The sequence below is a fragment of the Rhamphochromis longiceps genome, linkage group LG5 (genome assembly GCF_057381845.1).
Source record: "Rhamphochromis longiceps isolate RC_006_pf linkage group LG5, R_longiceps_female_GT1.1, whole genome shotgun sequence".
NCBI lineage: Eukaryota > Metazoa > Chordata > Actinopteri > Cichliformes > Cichlidae > Rhamphochromis > Rhamphochromis longiceps.
Window position 1 is genome coordinate 3,024,977 of NC_140561.1, and position 24,557 is coordinate 3,049,533.

Genomic DNA, 24,557 nt, shown 5'->3' on the forward strand with positions numbered 1-24,557 from the left:
AAGGTGTGGTTCCGTTGCCCGACAGAGTCCAGGCCGTTTCGGCTTTCCCGCGTCCCACGTTGGTTAAAGCGTTGCAGGAGTTCTTGGGGATGATAAATTTTTACAACCGCTTTCTCCCCAGAGCTGCCCACCTGCTACAGCCAACTCTATGCTACCTTAAAAGGTAAAACAGCCGGTTGACTGGCTGAAGGAACGCGTCCGTGCGTTTTCCGCAGCCAAGTCTGCGCTGGCTGACGCCGCCCTGCTGGCCCACCCGCTTCCGTCGGCAGAGATCGCGTTGACCACCGACGCCTCTGACGTGGCAGTGGGTGGGGTGTTGGAACGGCGGGTTTCTGGTCTCTGGCAACCGCTCGCCTTTTACAGTCGTACGCTCCGGGATGCTGAACGCAAGTACAGTGTTTTTGACAGGGAGTTGCTGGCCCTGCACCTCGCGACACAACATTTTCGTTTTTTCCTTGAGGGTCGCAACTTTATTGCATAAGTTGACCACAAACCTTTGACGTTTGCGATGTCCAAGGTCTCTGACCCATGGAGCGCACGCCAGCAGCGCCAGTTGGCGGCCATTTCTGAGTTTACCACAGACATTCAGCATGTGGCTGGTAAGTCCAATCACGTCGCTGACTGTCTCTCACGTGTGTTGGTTTCTCCGGTGTATGTCGGCATCAACTACGCTGCCATGGCCGCCGAGCAACGTGCTGACCCGGACGTCCTTGCCCTTCAGTCAACAAAAACGGGCCTCGTGCTGGAGGACACTCCGGTGTGGGATGGCGGTCCGCACCTTCTTTGCGACGTTTCCACCGGCTGCCCCCGCCTGGTGGTTCCCCTTTCGTGGCGTCGTCATGTCATCCCGGCGTCCGGGCCTCGGTCAAGCTGGTCAGCCCAGGTTTGTTTGGCCGGGCCTTCGCAAGACGGTGAAAGGATGGGCGGCGGTTTGTATCCCATGCCAACGCTCGAAAATCCACCGGCACACACAGGCACCCCTCGAACCCTTCCGTGTCCCTGGTAGGCGTTTCGATCACGTTCATGTGGACCTGGTTGGTTTCACGTTTCGGCCCCCCTGCTGACATTACCTCGGACAGTGGCCCCCAGTTTGTTTCCGAGCTTTGGTCTGCTATGGCTGACGGCCTGGGAGTCAAGGTCCACCGCACCATAGCATACCACCAACGGTTTCACTGGTTACTCCGTGCTTCCTTAACAAGTGGCGACTGGGTCGACTGTCTTCTGTGGGTTTTGCTGGGATTGCGTAGCACGGTTAAAGAAGACCTCAGGGTTTCCCCGGCTGAACTGGTCCTCGGCCAGCCTCTCCGGGTCCCCGGGTAATTCTTACCTGAGAGCCCTCCCCATGTTTCGATACCTCTCTGTTGCCTTTTCGCCCCCCAAGAGACTCATTTCCTGTTCCTGGTCCTGTGCACCACTGCCTGCCTGACACTTTTGTTCCGAGTTCATTGGACTCTGCTCGTTTCGTTTTCGTCAGGCACGATGCCCATAGGACTCCGTTGCGTCCACCATATGACGGGCCATACAGGGTTCTTAAACCAGGCAACAAACATTTTATTTTGGACTTTGGCGGTCGGCAGGAAGTTGTCTCTGTTGACAGACTTAAGCCTGCACATGTTATGCAAGAGGATCAGGTGGTCCCGGCCCAGGTCCCTCGCCCGCGGCCGCCCACCTGCCACCGGGCTGATGGATTCTGTTTTTTCCCCCAGGAGCGACCCAAAATCAACGGAGTCCGAGTCGTCTGCAGCTTTTTCTGACCGCCAGTGCCAGCCTCGCTCCCGGGCTGGGTTGCCCTCTGTCAGTTCCCCCCCCCCCCAGTTCAGCCGTTCTGGCCGTTTGCTTAAGCCCGGGGCCTGGACTAGTTCTGCTGGGTGTTCGGGGGGGGGGGGGGGCATGTGTGGTGGACCACTAGAGGGCTCCACTCACACCCAGTGTATAGGAAGTGTGTTCCTGTGTTTTGTGGCGCGATATGCGCAGTTGATGTTGGAGACGAATAAAGAAGGAGTGAGAACTGAGAGCTCTGTGTCGTTGATGCTTACCTCCACAAAATGGTGGAGAGTCCCAGATATAGGGCTTTGGAACGTGATGTCACGGGGGTGGGCGTGGAAAGGATTTTGCCCCGATCCGCCATTTTGGGGGTCTAGCGCAAGTGAAAAGGGAGCGAAGGCACACACAACAGCCATGGTTCGTATTTGCCGTGTGGTCGGCTGCAATGTTCGATCACACGACCGGCAAGAGAATAAGCTTGAAAAGGGTTTGTCTTTTCATTCTTTCCCAACCTGGAAGCAACATGAGGCAGCTCGTGTATCGGATGTTACCAAACGAAGGCGTCTAGCCTGGATAGCAGCTGTGAGACGAGCTGACGTGCAGTTCTCTTCCATCTCCAGATATCTGTTGGTGCTCCAGACATTTTCATTCCGGTAAGTTCTAAATATGTTCATATTACTCTTTATAGCCTATTAGTTTTATTTTCTATGCGCTCTGAGCTCATAGCAAATTAGAACAAACATCCTACTGAGTGATTTTGCAGAACTACCTTCTATTTATAGAGTTGCTAATTATTTGGCATTATTGCAGCAAACCAGCCTATGAAATGGATGAAACACATCGTGACTGAGTTCCAGCGCTACACAAGGGACCTGCTTCAAACATCAGATTACTTCTTCCATGTGAGGGTGAAGAGGTGACCCTCCTGGATAAGATGGTGAAGGTTTGCTGCGTTTGGTGAACAGTGTGATAATAAAACCAGGGAAAAATGAAACCTGCTCCTGTTAAATATTCTTAAGTCTTGTGCTGTTAAAATTGCTGTAGTTTTTCAAAAGATACAGTAAATAAAGTAATGTTAGTAGTGGGTGATATCATGTAAACACTCATGATTTTGTTTAAACATTTTGTCATTTGTAAACTATAAATGTAATGGATTCTACATTGTAACTGATGTGATGTTCTATAAAGTGGTTTTAATTAAAAAAAAAAAAGAGGCAAAAAGTAGTTTGTTTCTTTATTCAACTTTTGAACAGTGGGACTCAGTCAGTACATATTCAGTAAATGCAAATTATTTACATGGCAGAGCACAACAGGCATAAATCTAGACCCCTAGATAAATCATTATGGGTCATTCCCACAACCCACAGCTTTACTGTGTTCCAGCAAAGTATCCAATAGCAGTGACAACTCCTCCACAGTAGCAGGTGGGATTTTTCTGTTTTGAGGACAGCTCCTTTTACCTGTCACTACAGATGGTCTGTTTATGTTTTGATTGAGAGCCTTTTTTTGGGCAGCTGAAGAGGAGAAGTCTATCTTATGGCCAACCTCTGGCTGTATCTTGGTCATATTACCCAGCAAAACCCAGTATGCAGGTTCATCTGTAACAGTCCTTGTGCCACGGATCAACACTGTTGCTTCTACATTAAACAGAAGAGCAGTGACGTGGGTGCAGGTCTCTGCGACTCCGGCCATACAGGTGCAGTGGGCTGCTTCAACCTTCCCTGTGATGCTCACAGTGACCCGTGGCTGCAATACTGGTTCGTTCAGTCTTTGAGAGTGCAGGACCTGAAACACACACAGACAAAGTTCATTTAAAGACAAGAACTAATGGGCCAAGGCCGACATAAATGTCTTTAATCTACTTTATCATAAATGTAACAAAGTGTTTAGAAAGTTAGCACATACATGTAATTTTTCATTTCTTTATGTGTCCATCTATAGAACGCTGCATGTTATATTCTAAATCTGCCTGTTCTGTCAGAAACCTGCCTGCAGAAAATGAACCTAAAGTATGTAATGCAAGGATGTAATCACTTTCAAGATGGAGAAAGCATAAAGTGACAATTATGAATCACTTAACATGATAAGGAGATTCTGCAGGTCATTAATCAATGTATAAAATTAAAATAAAATTTATTTTTAGTGACACAGGATACAAACATGGAAGCAAGATGTATAATTAGGATTATTTATAATAAATATGAATAAATTAGTGCAATTTCTTAAACCATAAAGAATAACTAAATCCTTCAGGACAATGTCACATCAATGCACTGGACTCACTATGTTATCCACCTAACAGCCTCCACATGTTCTCACTGTAATTTCCCCTCATGAATGAATTTATGCTGCACTAATCTGAATGTTTGCAGGGAAATCAAATGCATTTCACACGCAGTACTCGAGCTGACTTACCTTTGTTTGAATGACGACTTGTACGCGCTGACTCCACAGACAAGGTACGAAAATATGTCAGGCTACGTCAATAGTGGTTGGTCTTCAGGGTTTCTACTCCACGGCCGTATTTCATACGGGTCCACATTTCCAATGCACGCTATTTTCTGCAAGTACCGCTGCTTCGCCTCTGGACTCAATCGGTCTCTATACAGTTCATTCTCTTTTGAGCTGTTTTTAAGCATCTTTCTTGTAGTCGTCGTTCCAACACAGTGTGTTGTTTCGATTCGTAGACCCCGAAAATGGCGCTGCGCTTCCACAATGCATTGTGGCGTGACGTCAACTCCAAAGCCCTATAAACCTAGTGGGAGTATCCCCCCACAGAGGGACAAAAGGACCCCCTGATGATCCTCTAATCGCCTGAGCCAAGGTGTGAAACTGGGTGTGGGTCCCAATCAGCCAGAGTTTTGGGTGAGTTCATTGTGAAACCTGGCCCCACCTTATCATGCGAATTCCTGAGATCAGATGGCCCAGGATGTGAGTGGGCGTTAAGGCGTCTGGGAAGGGATCTCAAAACTGGATTATAGATGGCAGAGAGTTGGTGTCGTAAACCCCCGCCTCTGTTCAAAGATGGTCGCTCACAGTGGCTTCTTTCACTCCTCTTTCAAACCATCTGTCCTCTCTGTCCAAAATGTGAGCATTGGCATCCTCGAAAGAGTGTCCTTTGTCCTTAAGATGCAGATGGACAGCTGAGTCTTGTCCTGGGCCATCTGATCTCAGGAATTCGCATGATAAGGTGCCTGTGGTTGGCTCCTCCATAGGAGGGGTAAAGTCTGTTTGAGGAGCAATGCACACTTTCAAGGCATTCCTGTGTAAAGTTTGTATATTACCCCCCTTTTCTGGTTTGACCTTATACACTAAGCCCATATCTCGCACCTGTTCCAACACCACATACGGCTCAGCAGACCACCAGGAACACAGTTTTCCTTTGCTCTGCCTGTTTCGGTCACATACCCAGACTCTCTCTCCGGGCAACAGTGGGAGGGTACAACCTCTCTTCTCATACTGGCTTTTGTGTTGGGAGGCAGCCCTATACATCCTCTGCCCAGCCAAACGGTAAGCTAGGGAGAGTTTCTGTTGATGAGAATACACCCATTCACTTACATCCTGCCTCGCCTGCTGGGGGGCCACGCCTAATGGGAAGTCTCAAGGGTCAACCAAACATCAAATAGGCAGGCGCATAACCTGTGGAAATATGGATAGTATTGTTATAAGCATGGACGAGTTCTGGCAGATTTCCTACCCACTGACTCTGTCTAACTGATTCTAGTGAGCGAAGCATGTTCAATAGGGTCTGATTGAAACGTTCTACACTACCATTCCCTGCAGGGTGGTAAGGTGTCGTGCGGTTGTTTCATTAATGCAGATTCGAAATTAGACCCACGGTCGGAGTGGAGTCGGCCTGGGCAACCGAACGGCTGTATCACATACTTCCACAAAGCCTTTACTATAGTCTCTGCTGTTTGGTTTATTGTAGGGATAGCCCAAGCGAACCGTGTAAACAGATCAGTAACCACAAGTATGATCTGGTAAGTGTCAGTGGGCCGGCCTAAGGACAGGAAATCCATGCCTACGACCTCCAAAGGGTATGAGACTGAAATAGGGTGTAGTGGAGCCCTAGGTTCTACTCTCTCCTTCTGTAAACTACAGGGGACACAACCCAGATGAAACTGATGTACCTTCCCTTCCATGTTAACCCAGTAGAACCGCTGCCGTATCCGAGAGAGGGTTCGGTCTATCCCCGCATGGGCAGCAGCCTCGTGGATCCTCCGCCACACCTCATGGCACTTGGAACTGGGACACACAACTTGATAAAGAAACTCCTGGGTATATTCATCCAGCACTTTACGGCACAGTATGCCATCTTGGATCAGAAGTCTTTGTTGTTGCTGCAGGAGTCGCCGCACACCATGTGACAATGTCTGACGTTCTAACTTTATGGGCGCGACATGAGCTTCCACAAGTTGCTTTACCACTTGAATATCCGGATCACCAGCTTGTGCTTCTGCCCAGTCACTCCCCTCTGCCTCACAGGTCAGTTCAATGGCTGCTGAAGTGACTCCACGCTCTGATCCAGCCTCTTCCAGGTGCTATGCTGGACAGTGGGGAATCGAGAAAGGGCATCAGCATTAATATTGCTCTTACCCGAACGATACTTGATCTCGTAGTTGAAAGAGGCCACCTGGGCAACACAATGTTGTTCTACTGCACAAAGGCTTGACAATGTCTCTTCTATTCGTGGCAGGGGGAAAGCATCCTTATGTGTCACCGCATTACATTTTCTGTAGTCCACACAGAACCTCCAGGTACCATCTTTTTTCCTCAACAAAACAATGGGTGCAGTCCACGGGCTACAGCTTTCCCGGATAACTCCCTTTTCCATCATATCTGTCAAGAGGCTCCTCATTTTTTTATACATTGCAGGGGGCAAAGGACAATACTTCCCCCTAATGGGGGCTGCATCACCTGTGGGGATACAATGATGCACCAGGTCAGTCCTCCCAAAATCTTCGTCATCCTTAGAGAACACCTTCTTCCATTTAAGCAGTAAAGCCCGCAGCTCGCCCTGTTGCAGTTCAGACAGATCAGGTCTTTCAATCAATTTACTCACCTCCTCAGGTAATCCTTCATCCTCCGCGGGGGTGCCACTGTCGACCAGAGCCACCTCCACCACATCATCTGTCCCAAGGGACAGGCTCTGGTCCTGTGAGCCATGTACGTCGGCTTCATCTACGCAGAATAACTTTCACAGTTTCTGGTAGCGACCTATAAAAAGAGGATAGGGGTGTGGGTTACAAATCCTCACTGGCACTCTCCCGGCCTTTACCATGACGAGGGTTCTCGCCACCCCCACATCAGGGGTTTCAGGCAGTGCCTCCACCAGGGCACAATAATCCGTTCCTTGCGGACCCATCTGAGCCTGGCCCCACACCATTATTTCACTCCTTGGGGGAATTTTAATTTTGCCTCGGCCAGCTAACCGTACATACCCCACCATTCCGTCCTCCACTGTACTTGCTTCTACGCATGTTGCGAAGGCAGTCCTCCAGGCCTGTTGATTCGTTAATTGCTGTGGGACAGGAGCAGTCTTTTCCGGCCACTTAAATACATTCCAACAGGCAGTCACAACATTCATACCAACAATCAGTGGGTGCGTGCAATGGTCATCTTTTACCACCACAACCCCGCGTCCAGGAACCTTAACATCTTCTATTTCCATGTCCAGGACAGCATAGGTGGTATAGGGAATTTCCAGACCATTGGCGGCTCTCAGCTTAAAGGCGGTTGGAGTTTTCTCAAGCTTAGCCTGGGAAAAATGCTCATTTAACAAACTCTCCTATATCAAAATCACTTGTGATCCTGTATCTAACAAGCCTTGAAGCTCCACCCCCTCGATCACTATCTTCACTGTTGGACACTGCTCAATAAATGTTTCTGTGGCCCTTAATTCCTTAGGTGAACCAAAAGCTCCCGCCCCTCGGACCTCAGCAGCAGGGTCATCTAGTTTAAACTTGGCTGAGAAGACATGGAGGTCTGGCAAAACCTAGCTATATGTCCTGCTAGTTTACAACTCCGACAGATAGGCCGACCTTGTGCATCCCAGCTAGCATTTGATCGTCGCAGTCCTCTCCTAAACTGAGAGGACTGCGGCCAACTCTCCTATATCAAAATCACTTGTGATCCTGTATCTAACAAGCCTTGAAGCTCCACCCCCTCGATCACTATCTTCACTGTTGGACACTGCCCAATAAATGTTTCTGTGGCCCTTAATTCCTTAGGTGAACCAAAAGCTCCCGCCCCTCGGACCTCAGCAGCAGGGTCATCTAGTTTAAACTTGGCTGAGAAGACATGGAGGTCTGGCAAAACCTAGCTATATGTCCTGCTAGTTTACAAGTCCGACAGATAGGCCGACCTTGTGCATCCCAGCTAGCATTTGATCGTCGCAGTCCTCTCCTAAACTGAGGTGCAGGCGGAGGAGTAGCTACAGCTGGCTTGTGGCCCTTGTGTATTGTGAATCGCATCAGCCAGCAACACAAGCCCTGGTGTAATGTGGATGGCCTCAGACAGCAACGCAGGCCCTGGTGTTGTGAAAATGGCCTCACAGTGAGCACTGGGACTGATGAAATGTGGATGGTATCAGCAAGTAGCACAGGCCCTTTTTTTGTGGATGGCATCAGCCAGCAACACTGGCCCTTGTGTATTGTGGATGGCATCAGCCACCAACACAGGCCCTGGTGAAATGTAGTTGGCCTCAGCCATGAACACAGGCCCTGGTGAAATGTAAATGTTCTCAGCCAGTAGCACAGGCCCGGTTGTAATGTGGATAGCCTCATCTAACAACACTGGCCCTGGTGAAACATGGATGGTATTGGTCAGCACCACACACCCTAGTGTAATGTGGATGGCCTTAGCTAACACCACTGGCCCTGGTGAAATGTGTATGGTAGAAGCCGGCATCACAGTCCCTGGTGTAATGTGGATGGCCTCAGACAGCAGCAAAGGCCCTGGTGTGGTGAAGATGGCCTCACAGGGAGCACAGGCCCTGGTGTAATGTGGATGGCATCAGTAAGTAGCACAGGCCTTTGTGTATTGTGGATGGGATCAGCCAGCAACAAAGGCCCTGGCGAAATGTTGTTGGCCTCAGCCATGAACACTGGCCCTGGTGAAGTGTAGATGGCCTCAGCTTGCAACATACACCCTCGTGAAATGTAGTTGTTCTCAGCTTGCAACATACACCCTGGTGAAATGTAGTTGGCCTCAGCCAGTAGCAGAGGCCCTGTTGTAATGTGTATGGCCTCATCTAACAACACTGGTGAAATATGGATGGGATTGGTCAGCAACACACACCCTGGTGTAATGTGGATGGTATCAGCCTGCAGCACAGGCCCTGGTGTGGTGAAGATGGCCTCACAGGGAGCACTGGCCGTGGTGAAATGTGGATGGCATCAGCAATAGCAGAGGCCCTTGTTCATTGTGGATGGCAACAGCCAGCAACAAACTCCCTTGTGTATTGTGGATGGCAACAGCCAGCAACGTACGCCCTGGTGAAATTTAGCTGGCCTCAGCCAATAGCAAAGGCCCTGGTGAAATTTAGATGGCCTCAGACAGCAGCACAAGCCCTGGTGAAATGTAGATGGCCTCAGCCAGTAGCACAGGCCCTGTTGTAATGTGAATGGCCTCATCTAAAAATACTGGCCCTGGTGAAACATGGATGGTATTGGTCAGCACCACACACCCTGGTGTAATGTAGATGGCCTTAGCTAACACCACTGGCCCTGGTGAAATGTGCATGATATCGGCCAGCACCATAGGCGCTAATGTGGATGGCATCAACAAGCAGAAGAGGCCCTCGTGGGGTGAAGATTGCCTCACAGGAAGCACTGTCCCTGGTGTAATGTGTATGGTAGAAGCCGGCATCACAGTCCCTGGTGTAATGTGGATGGCCTCAGCCAACAGCACAGGCCCTGGTGTGGTGAAGATGGCCTCACAGGGAACACTTGCCCTGGTGTAATGTGTATGGTAGAAGCCGGCATCACAGTCCCTGGTGTAATGTGGATGGCCTCAGCCAACAGCACAGGCCCTGGTGTGGTGAAGAAGGCCTCACAGGGAACACTTGCCCTGGTGTAATGTGGATGGCATCAGCAAGTAGCACAAGCCTTTGTGTATTGTGAATGGGATCAGCCAGCAACACAGGCCCTTGAGAAATGTTGTTGGGCTCAGCCATGAACACAGGCCCTGGTGAAATGTAGATGTTCTCAGATGGCAACATACACCCTGGTGAATTGTAGTTGACCTCAGCCAGTAGCAGAGGCCCATTTGTAATGTGGATGGCCTCATCTAACAACACTGTCCCTGGTGAAATATGGATGGGATTGGTCAGCAACACACACCCTGGTGTAATGTGGATGGCATCAACGAGCAGCACACGCCCTGGTGTGGTGAAGATGGACTCCCAGGAAGCATTGGCCCTGGTGTAATGTGGATGGTATAAGCCAGCATCACAGGCTCTGGTGTAATGTGGATGGTATAAGATAGCATCACAGGCCCTAGTGCAATGTGGATGGCCTCATCTAACAACACTGGCCCTGGTGAAATATGGATGGTATTGGTCAGTGCTGCGAGATCGATCAACTTTAGACCAGACAACAAACGACGGAGACTCCGGAAAAGTGCAATCAAACGATGAGTTTTATCATCACAGGAGAACAACCAACCATCAGCATACGGAATGTGTTGCTCTGACAAGAATACATTGGGTTCTGGTTTTATAGGACAAAATATCACACCTACGTCAATACAGTTCAAAAATACATGGTGACAGACGGGCAAAAGTTCAACTCGTGCAGACAAGGGTACATCACGTACATATAACCTTACACCGACATATAACTTCTCCTTTCTACATTACTTGCCTTTTAAGGTAATAACTTCAGGTCTTAGCATCTCTGAGAGCTAATAATGGACCCTCGTCATTAATCACTAAGTAGAGTACTTTGCAGCCAGTCTCAAACTGAAGCAGAAGACGCTTAGGCCTTTGCTCAGACCTGCTACTAGATTAATATGTGTATCGTAAGCGTGCATGCAATTAACCTGCTATGTTCTCATCTCCCCTCAGCATGTATCATCTGGACACTCTCACCAGTGAAGCTTAAAACCTTCTAGAATGGAACATCAACTCTAACCAAGCACATTTATGCATTGTGTATAAAATGAACTCAACCTATAAACATAGAAAGGTCAATGTGATGACAGACATATTCAATGCAATATAAACCCTGTAGGAAATATTACTGATAAATGATACTGTGAAACATGTTATTAATACATTCTTCATAAGGCAAATTATATGATAGCAATAAAAGAATCTCTGAATCCCAACATTCCCTCTTTTGACATTCCAACAGGAATGTCACCATACTTCATGTTGCCCCCAACCCAGCCAGGGTTCGCAACCCTCGCCACTATCTTTACCAACAATCCTCTGACACATACAACACCCAGCGATGACCAATATTCCCAAAAATACAGCCAATGAGCACATCACTGATATAGCCACACCTTTCCATTGTCCAAACACGGATGTCATCCAGGATGCCAGCGGGTTTTCAATACCTGAGTGCTCATGCATGGTTTTAGACAAATTTTCAGGCCCTCCAGAGCTCGGGTTACTGAGCCATCTGGGGCAGTATTGTTGTTCCATGGCGTCCCTGGTAAGGCTAGAGAGTCTCAGCAAGTTGTAATGAACGTAGTTAATGCGGTCATCATTCTTATTAGGCGTTATCCAAAGGAATATACTTTCAAACCCTGAAGCTACTGGGTCTGCCAGCTTATACTCGTTGGGAACTCCCCTGGGCACTCCTATGGAGTCTATCCTAGTCGGAGAGTTTAACCGGGGGTCATATGCATGTATACCCTGGGTCCCTCTTTTTGCCAAAATGTGTCTCTTATGTCTGGCTGCTAAGGTACGTGTGTTGTGTTGCTGAATAGCCTTTACCTGATTTCCAATCAGTATGAGTGGAGCTCCCAGTCGCACCATCGCACATGTCCCTACGCTTCCCATTGGGACACGAACCAAAAGGGTGCTTTGCCCACAATAATAATACAACCCACTTCTTGCCTATGTTCCCATTAATGTGCTCGGGTCACTCACATTATTCGTGGTTCTTCCCGTGGGTGTGACGGCACACCAAGTAGGGTCGATTTCTCTCACGTGGTACTTTACATTATCTGTAGAAAACCTGAAACATGTATAGTTATCTTGTTTTGGCATAAATGAATTGGCATTCTCCGCTTGCCCTATCGTGTTTGGTGCCGAGATTATTAGTTTATCAGTTAGAGTGGTGGTTGAGTTTTTAAGTGTGACTCAGGCTTTGGGGTAAACTAAGTGTACCCTAATTACCCCAAACGAATCTGTTCCTGACATGTCCACTCTGATTACCAGATAGAATACGCCTCCCGGGCTCTCGGCTTTAGGCAGTATGTTCCATGGACCTAAGAAGATGGTGACAGGGTTATGAAAAACAGAATAAACCCTTTGAATTACTATTCCTTGCAGGCCTTCTGGCACATTTGGCTGCCATCCTACTCCTGTCCAACCTACCTCACCTTCCCAGGAGCACCACTGACCTGCTGTGTATGTATGGATGTGTTTGCCCCAGGAGGGGCTCCAATAAGCATGACTGGAGCATATCATAGGGTGATTACAGACCCACACATCATATGCTCTCCAGCTGCTACTAGCTCCTGCACACTTAATGACGTCACACAAATCAAACGTGAATGAGCTGGTGGACCCTTTAACATAATTTAATTCTATGCCATTGTATGTGCTGAGACACTCATCACCTTTACCTGACACCTCGCGCTTTAGTCTTTTCAGCGATCCCGTTTGAGCAACTATTGTCTCAGGAAGTGCTGTGCTGGACTGGCATCCGCGTCCGACCGATTCAGAAAATGCGCCCTGCAACATAGAGAGACCTAATATTCAATAATCCACATTTCACTGTCTTAATCTTTGGTTCAGATGTGGATTCTGTGTTGTTTGTTCTTCGTGCTTGTTTATGTTTAAGTTGTTTATTTCTAGCTTTTAGTTTGTTCTTATCTGTTTGGAAGCTGGCATAGTCTCTATGGATAAGGGTTTTTTCCCCGGGTACCCTAAGGAGAAAAGCTCCAGAGAGGCGTGTTTCATATTAAAAGTTAAAATATAACAAAAGAGATTTTGCTCAACAAAACAATACCTTTTAATTGCCGAACCCTATCTCTCCCCTCAACGGGTTGTATGCTTCAATGTTTCCTAATTATTTTGTCATCAAAAAATCAAACAAATAAATCAAGCTGTGAGACAGCACCTTGCGTTTACGCCAGGCTGTGAGCCGCCCTAAATCTACTTCCTACACCTTCACTCCTAGTTCTTTCAATTTGTTACCGTTCCTTTTGGTGGCGCGGCGACCTTCTGCGATGCTCTTCTTCTTTCTTCGGCCTTCCAGGTGGACTACTGGTCGGCCCGTTGCACAGGTGAGAGGGTTTATTCTGCCTCTGTTTGTTGACACCTGTGTTCTTTGAAGACGAGTTTTCCTCTACCAAGCTCTCGTGTGCTGGTGCACACTGCGACCAGTGGTATCAGGTGTCGCCTTTCTCTTCCAGTTGAACTGCTGTAGTCGTTCTGGCAATGACCTCGTAAGGACCCGTCCAGCATGGTTCCTTCCACTTTCGTTTGAGCACCTTCAGCCACACCACCTTTGCCTCCGGGGTCGCCCTGTCCACAGCGTGTACTCCAGATGTGACCTGTTTTGTGAAACTGGAGATCCTCGCCACCCCTGTGGTCGCTGTGGTACTGGAATGTTCTCCTGTAAAGGATAGAAAGCAGAAAGCCTCTCCCTGCTACACCTCACTAATCTACTGTGTTCATCTAATGTTCCCTTAATCATTCAAAGTTGGTTCAAGATACCATGTTCTGGGCTCTATCCTTTATATTAACTTTACTTAATCTCAATGCTCTTTATGTGTGTAAAGAGTTTATCTTCTAAACAGGATTCAGTTCATTTTAATCCTTCAACTTGAACATGAAAATAACAATTTCTGCCTCAGTTTCACCATATCTAAATCATCAAACACCCCAAAAGTCATAAAATGATCCTAAAACCCATTTCAAATTAAACCTTAAATCCCCCCTTTTGTGACACATTAAGATGTGTCACAAATGCTTCACCTGAGCTTAGAAAATTAAAGAAAAAGGTTAGTCATATCATTTCACACCTCATCAATCCTCTTCTCAGGTAAACAAAACCTGTGTGTTAACCCAAACTTCACATTTCATACTGAGTTTTCCTCACTTATCATCCAATCTGTGTTATAAGAAAGAAAACTTAAAACAGAACAGTCATCAGTCATGTGCTTAACCTTAGTCCAGTCTTTACCTCAGTGTCCAGTTGGTCCAACCTTCGTTCACCTCGTCCGTCCAGTCACCGTCCATTTGCACACATCCTATTCATACATATTCACACCAGGTATTGCTAATAGTGGAGACCCCCGCGCAAATAATCAGATTCTCCACTCTCAGCAACATGAGCTCATTCATTTGTTTTATTCTGTTTTGTTTTTTGTTTCTTGTTTTGGAAGCTAGTTTTTTATGCTTTTGACTGGATTGAATCGCTACAATCCTTTTAGACAGACCTGATCACAGGTAGGCTTCTCCTCAGCCAGTTGTAATCTGGAAAGCCCACCTTATATTTGCTCTTCCTGAGAATTTTCAGCGCTGTTATTCACTGTTGCAGGCCTGCTTAGAACAAAAATGAGAGAAAGAGAGCTGATTATTAGCTCATCAAAGCACAAAACAAAATCACCTGACAGGTTTTCTCTAAGTGCACTGTTACCAAAATAATGGGCCCCTCTCAGACATGTCCATGGATAATCAAACTCCCTCTATTAAAATAACAAGAACATCCAAAGCAAACTGACCGAATCAATCCATCACTACAACAACAACCTCAAATATCCTAAACACAGAACATTTTGCCACAAGTTCTTCATGGTCCTGTCACTCCGAAGTCAACTGACATAATTTCACCTGCTCAATACACAGAAAGTCTTGTTAAACGCCACACAGTCACAGTGTCTCCTCCAGTGCAAGCTTCACTCACACAGTCAGACAGGAAACCCAAGTTCCTCTTTTTCTTTTCCTGTCCCAAGTCATTCAACTACTTTGCATACTGAGTCATCTCTCAAGAAGTTGCCGTGACCAGAGAAATACATGTTCAAACATTACCACCTTATTAAATTATTTTATTTCTTTCAACCGTGATCACTGGTTTTGATCACTCAGTACGAGAGCACTCCTAAGTCACTCTTTTAAAACTACTTTAATCACTGTTTCTTTTTTCCATAACTGTCATGAATCGCTGTGCGGCAGGCAGGAGTTGGACCCAAAATGCAGGACTCACAGACTCAGGGAGGTGAACTCAAAACTCAGCTTTATTTGCTGGCAGGGAAAAAACATACAAACTAATCTAAACTGGGAACTTGGAAAACTCACAGAGAGACACACAGGGAGATCCACACAGCATGAGGGACGACGCGACACTGACTCAGAGAAACACAGGGTTTAAATACACTGGGAAGTAACGAGGGGAATGAGACACAGAAGGAGGGCACAGCTGGGAGAAATCAGGACTGACGAGACAAGCAAAGCAGGACGCATTCACATGAGACACGGACCATCAAAGTAAAACAGGAAGTATCACACAGAGACGCGAACTTGACACAGTGGAGACAGCAACTAAGAAATACAGAGACATAAACCATAAGGCAGAGGTCTAAGAACCAAAATACACAGGGAAATACTCAGCTGGGAACACAAGAGACTAGACTAGAGAGAGTAACAAAAAACCAACCATGAGAACATAATGCACAATGCAGAGTGACAGAAAACAAGAAACTCAAACATGCAAAGACACACAATTACACAGAACAGAGGGGACACAGAGAGACATGAAGGGCAAGGGATCAAAACTAGAAGCCATAGAATAAATCACACACAAGTACAATAATACAAAAATCACAAAGAACTAAAAACGCTGGGTCAGGAGACCCAGGACCGTGACAGTACCCCCCCCCTCAAGGGCTGGCTCCAGACAGCCCAAACACAGAAAAACAAAACCAAACAGAAAACAACCCAGGGCGGGCGGCGGGGGCCCAGGACGGAGGGCTCGGAACAGAAAACAAAAGAAGAGCACAGCAAACACCGGAGCCCAAGAAAACAACCCAAACACAGAGCAGTTCAGGGGGCCGACCATGCGGAAGGCAACGGCGGAGACGTGGAACCAGTTCAGGGGGCCGACCGTGCGCAAGGCAACGGCGGCGATGCGGAAACAGTGCAGGAGGCCGGCCGTGCGCAAGGCAACGGCGGCGACGTGGAAACAGTTCAGGAGGCCGGCCGTGCGCAAGGCAACGGCGGCGGCGAAGGAGACAACGGAGCAGTTCAGGAGGCCGACCGCGCGGAAGGCAGCGGCGGCGAAGGAGACAACGGAGCAGTTCAGGGGGCCGACCGCGCGGAAGGCAGCGGCGGCCCTCCAGTCTCAGGCGTGCTGGCCATGGCCTGGTGGGCACAGGACCAGACGAGGCAGGACCAGACGAGGCAGGACCAGACGAGGCAGGACCAGGCGAAGCACAGGCTGAGGCTGGACCAGACGAGGACGAAGACTCGGAGGCTGGACCAGACGAGGACGAAGACTCGGAGGCTGGACCAGACGAGGTTGCAGAGGCTGAGGCTGGACCAGACGAGGTTGCAGAGGCTGAGGCTGGACCAGGCGGAGCTGCAGAGGCTGAGGCTGGACCAGGCGGAGCTGCAGAGGCTGAGGCTGGACCAGGGGGAGCACAGGCTGAAGCCGAAGCTGGGCCAGGCGAAGCAGAAGCAGAAGCCAAAGCTGGACCAGAAGCAGAGGCTGAGACCGGACCAGGCGTAGCAGAAGCAGAGGCAGAGGCTGGCCCAGGCGTAGCAGAAGCAGAGGCAGAGGCTGGCCCAGGCGTAGCAGAAGCAGAGGCAGAGGCTGGCCCAGGCGTAGCAGAAGCACAGGCAGATGCAGCCGGACCAGGCGACGACGAGGCGGTCGCAGGTGGCGGCTGGACAGGCTCCTCGGGCCCTCCAGCTGATGCGGCGTGAGGCTGAACGGGCCCCTCGGACCCTCCAGCGGAGACAGGAGGCCGAACGGGCCCCTCGGACCCTCCAGCGGAGACAGGAGGCCGAACGGGCTCCTCGGGCCCTCCAGCGGAGACAGGAGGCTGAACGGGCCCCTCGGACCCTCCAGCGGAGACAGGTGGCTGAACGGGCCCCTCGGACCCTCCAGCGGAGACAGGAGGCTGAACGGGCCCCTCGGGCCCTTCAGCGGAGACGAGGAGGTGCTGGCCGGGCTCACTGGAACCCCCAGCGGACGAGGTAGATGGCGGCGTGGGAGCCGCGGAGTCCTGGATGAGCTCATCCGAGCTTCCAGCAGGAGCTGATGTAGAGCCAGAGAGGTTTGGGACCCCTGGCTGAATGTTAAGCCGAACAGAAGACCGTATTGCTATCGGGGACTGGGCCAATGGTTCAGGTGCGAGCTGAGCTACTGGAGATGCGGATGAGAGTGGGAGCTGAGCTACTGATGGTGGTGAAGTAGATAACTGCACGGGAGACTGAACTGAGGGCGTCTGCACTGGCACAGGGGACTGAACTGATGTCTGTTGTAACGGAGGTGGTGAGAGTGGAGTAGGCAGTGGAGTTGATGACTTCACAGGAGAATGAACCAGAGGTGAGTGCACAGGAGACTGAGCTAGAGGTGGTAGTGATAGTTGAGGGGAAAGTGGAGCTGGTGATTGAGTGGATGACTGTGCTAAGGGATGCTGCACTGGGGACACTGGAGACTGCGCTGGGGACACTGGAGACTGCACTAGAGACTGCAGTGACGGTTGTAGTGGAGGTGTAACGGGTGGAGGAGTGGCTGAAGTGGCTGCGGGTCGGGCAGCTAGTGGCTCAGCTACAGAGTGTATTAACGGCAGGGCTATGGGTTGAATGTCTGACTGAGTAGCAGCCTGAATGGCTGGGTGTAGTGATGGTGGTGGTGGAGGCGGCGACTGGGCTTTAGGCCGGGCGGCTAACTGAGCTGAGGGCTGGGGAACACACAGTTCATTTTTAACCGAACCCTCAGGACCCTTCATTTCAGTTTGTAGCTCACAACCATCTGAGTCTAAAACAGTCTTTGGATCCTTGGAGTTATTGAGCACAGAGACACCAATCTTCCTAGTTTCATGGATAGGCTCGAAAGGAACAGGAGTGACACAGTTTGAATGGCTCAATGGGCCAGAATAATTGTCCTTAAAATAAGCAGTTCTTTCATTTCCGGTGCCGCTTACACAACAAGCCGGCCCGGAATTAACAGTTTTTATTTCTGCAGGAGCCAAAAGAGTAGCTCCACCACTCACCCTAGCCGACTGTACAGGAAGAAATCCAGGCCCTCGCTGGGGCTGTGAATGCTGGCGGGGTGTCTGCCGCTTCCCTGTTGAAGAGGGAGAAGGGCTGGCTGAAGGTGATGTGGGAAAACTCGGCTGCAGTTGCTCCTGCTGCGGTGTGGAAATGTTGGGTGCACTGGGGGGAACAATGATAATCCCCAGCATTTTATAAAATGCTTGTGCAGGCGTGAGCTGATTGCTTGCAGGCTCGTAGTAATCCTCCCGGGACCGGCTGGAGCGTTTTCTGCGAGACCTGGGCGTCCGCGGGGAGGAAGCAGACGAGTGGGCCGAAGGGTAGGCTGCCAGCGAGGAACGGCAGCACGGAGGCCCTCCAAGCGCTAGCCGAGTCCCGTCAAAACGGGAGCTGCGCTTCCACGGTGAGTCCGCTGGATCCATTACTGGTCGCGTCGTTCTGTCATGAATCGCTGTGCGGCAGGCAGGAGTTGGACCCAAAATGCAGGACTCACAGACTCAGGGAGGTGAACTCAAAACTCAGCTTTATTTGCTGGCAGGGAAAAAACATACAAACTAATCTAAACTGGGAACTTGGAAAACTCACAGAGAGACACACAGGGAGATCCACACAGCATGAGGGACGACGCGACACTGACTCAGAGAAACACAGGGTTTAAATACACTGGGAAGTAACGAGGGGAATGAGACACAGAAGGAGGGCACAGCTGGGAGAAATCAGGACTGACGAGACAAGCAAAGCAGGACGCATTCACATGAGACACGGACCATCAAAGTAAAACAGGAAGTATCACACAGAGACGCGAACTTGACACAGTGGAGACAGCAACTAAGAAATACAGAGACATAAACCATAAGGCAGAGGTCTAAGAACCAAAATACACAGGGAAATACTCAGCTGGGAACACAAGAGACTAGACTAGAGAGAGTAACAAAAAACCAACCATGAGAACATAATGCACAATGCAGAGTGACAGAAAACAAGAAACTCAAACATGCAAAGACACACAATTACACAGAACAGAGGGGACACAGAGAGACATGAAGGGCAAGGGATCAAAACTAGAAGCCATAGAATAAATCACACACAAGTACAATAATACAAAAATCACAAAGAACTAAAAACGCTGGGTCAGGAGACCCAGGACCGTGACAATAACTCCCTTTGTCATATAGCTTCTTTTGAGTTATTCCTCAGCTTCAAACTCAAGTGTATTCTATTATACATTCACCCCATTCTATCACTCATACAAATAGCAAGCTGATCTTCATCGCGTATGTTTGTGTTCTAAGCCAGGTTTAATCAATGTCTATGCATTAATCATCATGAGCTTGTCTTGTCTTTGTAAGGTTAATGCATTTTCTGTTTGTGTGTGTGTGATTTTGCATGTGTTGCTTTGCAGTGTTTCAGACTCCTTCACAGTTTTCCCTTTAAACAGTCAATTTTCTCCTTCCCAAATTTGCTAACCCAAATTTTGATTTCCCACCTTAAATAACAGCATTCCTTGTCCTCAGCCAGAAGGTAGGGCTCCACTTGCCACTTTCCCCCTCCGCCTCAGCCAGCGGCTTTACCCTTGAGGCCCCGTCTTCTTCACTTCATCTCACCAGTGAGTCTGAGCTCACAGGGACTGAGGCCGAGTAATCGTGACTGTGCCTGCCTTAGGTTGTCCCAGGGTTTCGAGGTGGGATCTTACCCGTCATGGGCTATCCAGCCTTCCATACTCGCCTGATACGGGGGCCAAGTGTGCAGGGGTGCTATGAGGGGAGGGGACACACTGGCTCTGGAGTGTAAGTGTCAGGCGCAGTGGCCCGTGGACATGGGATGGACTCAAGTGCAGATTCAAAACCGGAGGCCAGGGGTGAGGTGTAACGAAAAGAGATTTATTTTTACAATGCTCAGAGGCTAACAGAAAGTGCAGACTGAATCAATGAACATAAACTAGGTGTCTGAGGCGAGAGAAAAATACTGTGGTGATAACTAGATGGCAGGGATAACTGGGTGCAGGTACTGGGCAGGGGAAACTGTGGCGGGCCAGGGCACTGAAACAGAGGACAGAGCAGTCAGGGGAATCCCACAGAGGTTTGCGAGTGAATCCAAGGATAGTACACTGAGCTGTCTTACAAGCTTGCAGGTGGGGGTTGCGTGGAGGGGGGAGGCAGGAGAGGTCCAGGCGGGTGCTGCATGCAATGCAGGGAGGCAGGCAGCAACTGGTATCCAGGAGAGCTTGGTAGGTGGGTTTCAGAGGCTGACGAGAAAAAACAGAGATTCGGTTAACACACACGATTAGTCACCAAGGAACGGACGTGAGGCCGAGAACTGACTAAAGTTGGCAGATAATCTGGCGAAGACCAGTTGAGTGCGCCGGTCATAAATACTGCTGGTACGATTGCCATCAGGTGAGGAGCAACAAAGTCTCCACCCAGTGGGGAGGAGCTGATGCTGTGGAAAACCACCCAGACCACGACAGTAAGCTGCTTCCTTCATTGCATCTTATATTAAACTATCTCACTTCTGATTCTTTCCTAGAATAATTTCACATATGGCACTTTGTGTATGTGTGTTTTCTATTCATTAATGTAATTGTCAGTTATTTTCTCTCTTTATTTGACTTTTTTATCTGTTTGTTTGTGACGTTCTACTTTAGTTCTACTAAATCTTGATGTAAAAACAATACCCCCTCTTTCACGCACGCACTCTGCAGTTTGCCTACGCACACACTTCTCTCTCAGACTTCCTCTGTTCATACACTCACCTATGAGTTATTATTAGTTATTTATTATTTTGTACAAATCACACAGAATCATTCAAATCGAGTACTCACAGCATTCACACACTTAGAATCACTCAAAAATACGCTTTCCTAAGAGTATTTTATCAAACATGCTTTCAAGAATCAGAAAGAGGAAGTAGACAACACTCAGTAACTGCGTCTGTCCTCTTAAAAGAGAAGAGAAATAAACACATATGGGACAATTCTCCCCATCTTAGACAAAATGTGACCTTAAATGTCCTTTTCTAAGTCATGTTCTATTTATTTGATTATGCTTCAAATGTTATGTTATACATATTTCACCAGACACAGTTTTCTGTAGAAACAGGAAGCTGACCCTGTGACACTGAAATTTACCGCTAGAGACCAGTACAGAAATACATATCCGCAGAAGTTGACTTGCATTATATTATTCTTAGAAATTGACTTGCAACACACATACTTTGTGACACACACACACACACACACACACACAGCTTACACACAGACAGCATCAGGACCTGCGTAACAGGAAATGTGATTATATTTGCATATTGACGATGTAACCTATAAATAAAGAGCTGTGCCTCGCACTGTGTGTGATTGCTCTGAGTAATTCACCCGTGCAGCACGTTAATTATCTCGAGTGTCTCAGTGTTGATTATTCACCTGACTGTTTGTTAACTGTAAATCTCTAACAAAAACCTATACTTTGTTTCGGGCGAGTTCCCCATTCAAATGCATGTAATCGCAAGAAACGTACTGTCTTGACGAAATAAAGCGTTTTTGTACAACTTCATATAAATAGCTGTAACTTTTGATAGAAGACTCAGACATACATATTTATGGCTTTATCTTATAGAAGTCAATATCCCCGTGCTGGGCAAACAGGTTTTGCAGCTGTTTGAGCTAAGATATTAAAGTTATTCACATAATGAAAACCTATACTTTGTTTCGGGCGAGTTCCCCATTCAAATGCATGGAAATCGTAAGAAACACACTGTCTTGGCGAAAGAAAGCGTTTTTGTAAAACTTCATATAAATAGCTGTAACTTTTGATAGAAGACTCAGACACACGTGTTTATGGCGATATCTTATAGATAAACTTTCTTTTTATTTTTTAACAGCCCTCTGTATCTTTAGCACCATTGTTACATCCATACAATATTGATTGAAAATAAGGTTAGCACGTTGTTAAAGCAGTTTGTTAAAGCAGGCCATACAAAAGGCATCATACGTTTCATACTTCAATATTCCCGTGCTGGGCAAACAGGTTTTGCAGCTGTTTGAGCTAAGATTTTCAAGTTATTCATATAATGAAAACCTATACTTTGTGTCGGGCTAGAACTCCATTCAAATGCATGTAACAGTCAGAAACGCACTGTCTTGACGAAATAAAGCATTTTTGTACAACTTCATATAAATAGCTGTAACTTTTGATAGACGACTAAGACACACAAATTTATGGCTTCATCTTATAGAATTCAATATCCCCGTGCTGGGCAAACAGGTTTTGCAGCTGTTTGAGCTAAGATTCTCAAGTTATTCACATAATGAAAACCTATACTTTCTTTCGGGCGAGTTCCCCATTCAAATGCATGTAATAATCAGAAGAGCACGGTCTCGGCGAAATAAATTGTTTTTGTACAACTTCATATAAATACTTGTAACTTTTTATATAAGACTCAGATATACGTATTCATGGCTTTATCTTTTAGAATTCAATATCCCCGTGCTGGGCAAGCAGGTTTTGCAGCTGTTTGAGCTAAGATTCTCAAGTTATTCACATAATGAAAACCTATACTTTCTTTCGTGCGAGTTCCCCATTCAAATGCATGTAATCGTCAGAAACGCACTGTCTTGATGAAATAAAGCGTTTTTGTACAACTTCATATAAATAGCTGTAACTTTTGATAGAAGACTCAGATATACGTATTCATGGCTTTATCTTATAGAATTCAATTTCCCCGTGCTGGGCAAACAGGTTTTACAGATGTGTGAGCTAAGATTTTCAAGTTATTCACAAAATGAAAACTACTTTGTGTCGGGCGAGAACTCCATTCAAATGCATGTAATAGCGAGAAACGCACTAACGTGGTGAAATAAAGCGTTTTTCATGGTCTTCATAAAGCCCACAACGAAGGATGATCAGTGACAGCTGGGTGGCAAATTAGATGCAGGTGTGTCAGCCACTGGGTGGAGGAGGAGAGAGAGAGAGAAGCACACACATACACACACACACAGGCAGGTCGCCCCGGGAAGGACCGTCCGACCATGACAGTACCCCCCCTCTAACGGGAGCCTCCGGGCGACCCACGAAACTTGTCAGGGTGCCGACGGCGGAACTCTCTCACCATACCGTGATCGAGAATTGCAGACCGCGGCACCCAGGAACGCTCTTCCGGACCGTACCCCGACCAATCCACCAAAAACTGGAAGCCCCTACCGCGGCGCCTGGCGTCCAATATGCGAGTAATGGAATACGCCGGAGCGCCAGCGATATCCCGGGCGGGTGGTGGGGGCCCGGGAGGCGGGCACAACGGGCTGGTCCGGACCGGCCTGATCTGAGAAACATGAAACACGTTGTGTACCTTCATGTTGCACGGGAGGGCCAGTCGGACAGTCACTGGATTCAGGATGGCTTACACAGAAAAGGGTCCAAGGAACCGGGGAGCCAGCTTCTTGGACTCAGAGTGATGTTCCTAGAGGAAAGCCATACCTGCTGGCCCACCCGATAGGCCGGTGTAGGGACGCGGCGGCGGTCAGCCAGTCTCTTGTTTTGAGCGCTCGTACGCAGTAGGGCCGCTCGAGTTGCCCGCCAGATCCGTCGACAGCGCCTCATGTGATGTTGCACGGAAGGCATGGCCACCTCTCCCTCCGTGATGGAGAGGAGTGGGGGTTGATACCCCAGGGATGCTTCGAAGGGAGAGACACCCGTAGCGGCCGACGTGCTAGAGTTATGGGCGTATTCGGCCCATGCCAACTGCTCACTCCATGACGACTGGTTGGAGGAAACGACGCAGCGCAGCATGGCCTCCAGCTCCTGGTTCGCTTGCTCAGTCTGCCCATTAGTCTGCGGGTGAAAACCAGAAGACAGGCTGACCTGGACCCCCAGCTCGGTACAAAACATCTTCCATACCCGAGAGCTGAACTGGGGCCCATGGTCAGAAACAATGTCCAGAGGAATGCCGTGAAGGCGGAAAACATGCTGGGTCATGAGCTGGGCAGTCTCTAGAGCGGTGGGAAGTTTGGCAAGGGCAACAAAATGAGGAGCCTTAGAAAAACGGTCAACGGTGGTGAGTATAACAGTTTTACCAGAGGACGGAGGGCGTCCAGTGATGAAGTCCAGAGCGACGTGTGACCACGGCTGGCTGGGGACAGGCAGTGGTCTGAGGAGTCCCGATGGAGGGGAGTTGGACGTCTTATTTCGGGCGCACACAGGACATGCGGCCACATACTCCCGGACGTCCTGAGAGAGAGAGGGCTACCAAAACAGTCTTTGTAAAAAGGTGACAGTTCGGTTCCTGCCTGGATGGCAGGAAAACCGTGCGGTGTGTGCCCAGTGGATGACCTTACCCCTGACCGCTGAGGGAACGTACAATCTACCTGCTGGACCAGTGCCGGGGTCGGGTTCTT

At 48.5% G+C, this 24,557-nt stretch overlaps 1 pseudogene; it reads right to left on the bottom strand.

The window, feature by feature from the left end:
- Positions 1–5,318: 5,318 nt before the first annotated feature.
- On the bottom strand, positions 5,319–14,191 carry LOC146669054 (uncharacterized; annotated as a pseudogene).
- Positions 14,192–24,557: the final 10,366 nt, after the last annotated feature.